This window comes from Amphibalanus amphitrite, unplaced genomic scaffold (genome assembly GCF_019059575.1).
Source record: "Amphibalanus amphitrite isolate SeventyFive unplaced genomic scaffold, NRLGWU_Aamphi_draft 000087F_arrow, whole genome shotgun sequence".
NCBI classification, from domain to species: Eukaryota; Metazoa; Arthropoda; class Thecostraca; order Balanomorpha; family Balanidae; genus Amphibalanus; species Amphibalanus amphitrite.
Genome location: NW_024881583.1, coordinates 374,702 through 380,755, shown reverse-complemented (window position 1 = coordinate 380,755; position 6,054 = coordinate 374,702).

Here is a 6,054-nt window from a genome sequence, read left to right as displayed (position 1 = left end):
CGGCATTCTCGATTTTTTTTTCACACCAGGATAGGCAGTCGCTGTGGGGCCCCTTTTAGCTGACCTCCGGGCCCTTCTCAGCTGTCGCTCCCCCCCTGAGCGAAATCCTGGATACGTGCCTGTTCTCGTATTACATAGTATATATAACGATGCTCATCACAGCCATCCATTTCACTTACTGCTAAAGCACTAAACAGCGTGTGCATGCGGAGCTATCGACTGTTTTTCATGTCTTTTTTCTAGCTTTGATAGTCAAGCAAGTTTGTCTAAAAAACCTCCTTCCCGGCAATGGCTAAGTTGGCTTAGAAGCAGCCAATGGGGGCCCTAAAGCAAAGATGAGGACCCTTGAACAGGTTTTGACTCTCCATCCAGGTTTGACGAATTAGGTATTTTATGCTGGAGAATATTTGCAGCACCTTATTTACCCCGACTGGGTGGGCAAAATCTCGTCACTACGCCGGGGGCAACTGGCCGCCAGGCGCCACTGCGGTAGCATTGCCCCCCCCCCCCAGTAACATATTTTAGCCAACAGTCACTCTAAAAAAGGGCCTGCTGAAAAGGCAAACGAGTTTATGTCTAAAAGCAGCTGAATAACAACAGTTGCAGTGGTTTAGCAGTTAATATCTGACAGTCGCCGACATTTCTGCCGCGCAATAGTAAATTGCGGCAATCGCGGGTTTGATTACTGAAATTCAAACAGAGAGATTGAGATATCAGTTGGGCAAACTAGACTTTTGGAATCAAAATATGGAGGCATCAATAATTTGATTCTGGTGGGAGGAGCCATGACCAAATATGGGCATGTAATCAATTTTTTGATTCATTTGGGTACGCTTTTGACTTCAAATGAATCGTTACGGTTGAAAAAAGGCCCATGACGGTGAGATTTTTCTTTTAAAAGGTAGAAAAATGTGGTAGGTTTGCAAAAAGTGTTACCTCAAAGCTAAGAAATTGTCCCTTTGGCCTTGTGAATGGGAAAAAGACAGAGCCACTGTCCATCACGTAAAAGCTGTTTTGAGGAAATCACACTGTATGTTATTTTTGTATCATGAATCACATACTAACCAATCAGTATTTGTGCAAAATGGCAAAATGAAATTTTTAAACCCCTAATTATCATTGTTGTAGTGCTTTTATATTATTTATATGGATTTTACCTGTTGCTTCAGTTTTTGTATTCTTGACATTTATAAATTGTGAATTGTTATCAAATGTAGTGAAGGTAAAGTACAACAATGCTATAGGTATCAGTTGTGGTGCTGGGGATACCACTAAATGAGAATAATAGCAAGATAAATGCTGTATTCTTGCAAGTCACTGTTGCCTATCTGTTAACATTACCTGTGAATCAAAATAATGATTAGCCAGCTGATGCGGAATCAATATTATGATTATCTGTTAAAAGTGAATCAATTCCTTGATTGCCTTTCACTACCTATAGAATTCAAATTGTTATGATAGGAGCAATATTATTTTGCTTAGGAGATAGTTCAAGCATTTCTGTTCAAGATCAGGCATGCTCCTTCTTGAAACACTCTCTTATTTTTATGTGATTGGTAAGTTAGAAATGGTCTGCATTTATGCCCAAAAGGAATCAATCTTTTGATGCCTCCATATTTTGATTCCAAAGGTCTAGTTTGCCCAACTGATATCACTGTTTTATGAGAAATCAGGCATAATTTAAATAAAAAATGTGGCGATTATCGGAATGTTACCAGCATACTTATGGTAAGCGAAAATGTTTTATCTGCCAACATAGGATTAACGCGAAACTGCATGGTGCATTGGCATTGCGAAGGATTTCGACTTTGACTTTCATGGGTCAAAGTCTCCAATCTTGAGCATAGAACTTCACGGCTTGAGTTGGAATGGACAACATTTCAAATAAAAGGAAATGAATAATGCTGTGCCATGAAATTATTTTCATAATTACCTTTGCAAATTTGCACTGAATTAAAATTTATGGTCCCTCACTGATAAAGTGGGTACAAGGTTTCTGTGTGAAATGTGAGTCATTATCAGGGGTGCTGACTGCTGCTCAATGTCAGTTTTAATTTTCTCTGCCATCTTCATGCACATTTAAAGTTAATTCAGTATGTAACAATTTTCAGAGATTCCTGGTGCAGTTCAGAGGCGGATCCAGCTAAGAGTTTTTTTTTTGGGGGGGGGGGCAAACCATAATAATTTATCGATTCTTTCCATGCATCGTCCATAGGCGTAATGTTAAAATCATGCCGTTTGGGGGGGGCAAATGCCCATTTTGCCCCCCTGGATCCGCCACTGGTGCAGTTTAGTAAATTGTGGCATTGGAGATTTGGGGTCTTTTCACTTCCTATTAAATAAGAGCCTAAACATGGCAATCCTTAGCCTCTCCTCAGTTAATTACTTACTTAAGGGGTTCACCAGTGGATGGACTTTAAACAGCAGCAAGCTGGCAGCTGGCATCAGTATGTCAACAAAAATTGACAACAGCACCAGGATGAGGCCAAATATAACAACTTTAAGTGTTAGTGCATTGCCAAACACATTCAAAAACAGTGTGCTGACACAGTTTAGGTACTAGGTTTAATAGGTACACTCAGGGGTAGATTGATGTTCCACCACTCCCTACCCATCGGGCTCCCATGGCTCAGCACCGACTGCTGCCAGTGTTGCCTGCCCTCAGCACTGCTCAGCACTGCCTGCCAGTGCCAGGCCAGTGCTGCCAGTGCTGCCACTGGCAGCAGCCAGTGCTGAGCCATGGGAGCCTGATGGGTAGGTAGTGGTGGAACATCAATCTGCCCCTGAGTGTACCCTAATTTTTTTTAACAAATTTAACCAAATTACTTTTAACAAAGTTAAAAGTTTTTGGGTCATAACTTCTATGAAATGGTTTGAGATATTTTACTGAAATTCTAACCAAATCAGTAAGTCACATTTAAGTGCAGGGGTCCATATGAACCAAGCTGATTGTCCATAACATAATTGAAACACGAGATATAAGCAAAAAAAAAAAAAAACAACAACTGAGCCTGATCAAAATTACTCCAGGTGGGTTTACTTTTATTAAAAGTGCTCATTTTTTCATGAAAATTTGACATGGGAATCATTAGTACTTCTAATAGCGGCTTCAGAGTTGCATGGCATTCTATTCACTATATTCTATGAAAAGGGTGCCTAAGGTAGCACAAAGAGTGTGATGCATGCTCCTGTCACTGTTGGATTAACATGAGTTCTTAAAGATTGGTCCCTTTCATGGAGACAGATTTTCAAAAACTGCTTTGGTTGCCACAACTACAAGGTGGTAATATAATCCTTGATGAATCATGGCAGACTGATTTGAAGGCTGTCCAAAGCAGAATAAAGGCGGGACAGGAAGTGCTTTTGAGAATGTGACTGCAAAAATTACGGTCAGTGATGGGGAGCAAAAAGCAATGTTAGTTTAAACAATAAATTCCCTTTCAACAATAAATCTGATACTGGTAGTTATATTAACACATTTTTCAGGCATCTGGGAATGCATGTCATTAATTTGAGAAAACTGACATCTCTTCCACAACCAACCAAATTAAGGCCTGCCTCGAAACCACTGAAAAGACTTCTTCTACATCATCCCTGATTAAGTTTATGTTTGTCCTTACATGCCCGCGAGCTCGGTGAGATCGGGACCTCTCAGGCCAACAAGTGGCCTTTGAAATTCCCACTATCGGTAAGGTAAGGTAAGGTACTGCTTACCTCTGAAATAATGGTAAAAAATTAGGTCAATTTTGTTCCATGGGGGCAGCGGTCTTGAATGAAAGTTACCCTGGCCTGTCAAAGTTACCCCTGGTTTTAGGGGTATATCTATATAGGTCCTTCAATAAGGTAGGTAGTAGGTATCTTTTTGTAATGAAGTTACACAAAGTTAGTTTCTCAGCTGGTTCCAGTGACCTAGTCTACATGTGTATGTATTTATGTATTCTTTACTGTATTGTTTAAACACTATTGCTCTATGTTTGTTGTATGTCACTAGATTTGTATTATATTGGATAGATTTAGCTCAATATATGCCAGCATTGTATTTTTCTTCATATAAGCACCAACTACCAAATATGAGCACCTCAGTTACCTGTGTAAAACAATTGCATCCTGTTTGAGATTAGGTTGGTTGGTCATTGGTGCCTAATTTTATAGATTTGTCCATCTAAATTGAAATAGTACTCATAAACACAACACAATGATCACATTGTACCTGATTGACCATTACGTTTCCAGTTTCCACAGCCAGCGGGATAAAAATGTTTTGGCTATACCAACGTACCTACATATATACTTAGGTACATACAAATCTACCTACTATCTACTATTATCAGCTATCATATACCTAATGATCCACTATCATCTACTGATTATATCATAATTTTATTCCTGAATTTACAAACTTCATATTTTCAAACTACCATGGTGAAAGTTTCAAAACTGTCTTTACAGTCTCGTCTCCTTCTGTTTGAAAAAGCACTTCAGTTGTACCTCGTTGCTAGTTACAGCATACACCTTCAACATCGAGGGAAAACTACACCCATAACTATTTTCATGCAAGCTAGACAACTCCATTTGTAGGTAATTTATGAGGCAATGGTAGTAACTTTCATTATCTTTCTAGTAGAGGTTTATTTGCCATTGGGTCTACAGTGCAGGGATACTTCTATCTTGCACTCCTCTGAGATGCAAAGATAAGAATATGTTATCATTGCATCCCGCTGAGATGCAAAGATAAGGTCTCGAGGGTTCACAGCCAAAAATCAAGAGTACCTACCAGTATAACGCCCTTTGGGGCGACTAACGGAGCGAGGGAGAGGGTGGGCCTTGCACGTGCGAAATCGCGAGGGGGTACCTACCTCCAACTGACTTGTGCACGGCACCCTACTAACCGGTCTCTAGCGATATGCCAAATTTGGGCACAATCGGCCCAGCCGTTCTCCAGATCTGGAAGCGGCACCCTGCACGTGCGCACGTGCAAAATGGGTCCCAACTGACTTGTGCACGGCACCCTACTAACCGGTCCCTGTGTACCAAATTTGAGCGCAATCGGTCGAGCCGTTCTCGAGATCTGGAATCGACCCCTGCACGTGCGCACGTGCAGCAGCGCCCCAACTCTGGCACATGGATATGCAGTGCCTGGTGGGTGCCTACCTACATGCCAACTTTCAGCGCAATCGGCCAAGTAGTTACCGAGATATTGCAACAATTACAAAAGTGACACCTCTTCGTTTTGCACGTGCATAAGGGGTCACCCACATGCATCGGGAATAGTCCAATACTTGGTAGAAGGAATGAAGCTACCCTACAAAAATTACCGCGTGTAAATCGGTCAAGTGGTTGCTGAGATATAAGCGTCGCAGAATCGTGATCACCAAGATTACTTCGTGATCACGGCCGGCCGCTCATACTCAGAAATTTCCGTTAATCTAAGGGAAGACTACGCTCGCTTCGTAATAAGTGATGAATAACCTATATTTTTGATTATAACCTATATAGATAACCTATATTATTCAATAACCTACCATTTTTTATCGTTGTTTGTGCATTTAACTTAGAAAGAATTAAGAAAAGAAACTACTCTAAATCTGTTTTCGCTTAGATGAACATATTTTCATGTAGTTGGTTAATTTACCTTCTAGGCGGTGGGGAGGGACATTTTTTGCCTCCCCCTTAAGTTTTTTTTTCTCGATTTATCTCCAGAACCGCTGCGCCTATCGTCACCAAACTATCAGTACCCTCCCGTGAATAGCAGTACCCTCCCGTGAATAGCTTTTACACATTGTGATGGTCATTTTCGACCAAGAAAAGTTTTCGCGGGGCCGGGAAGAGCTGTCAGGCCTACAGCTTTAGAGATACAGAAAAATGTTTTAACATAAAAGGTGTAGAATTAACAGGGCTACGAAACTGCTATCTCGGATTTTTGAAATTTTTGGATTTTGACCCTCAAAGTAAAAAAAAGAAGATTTTTTGAATATAATAGCTGAAAAAACCAAAAAGTTTTTTGAATTTCGAAAAACGGAATATATGTGATAGTCCCTACCGCTTTCTATCCAC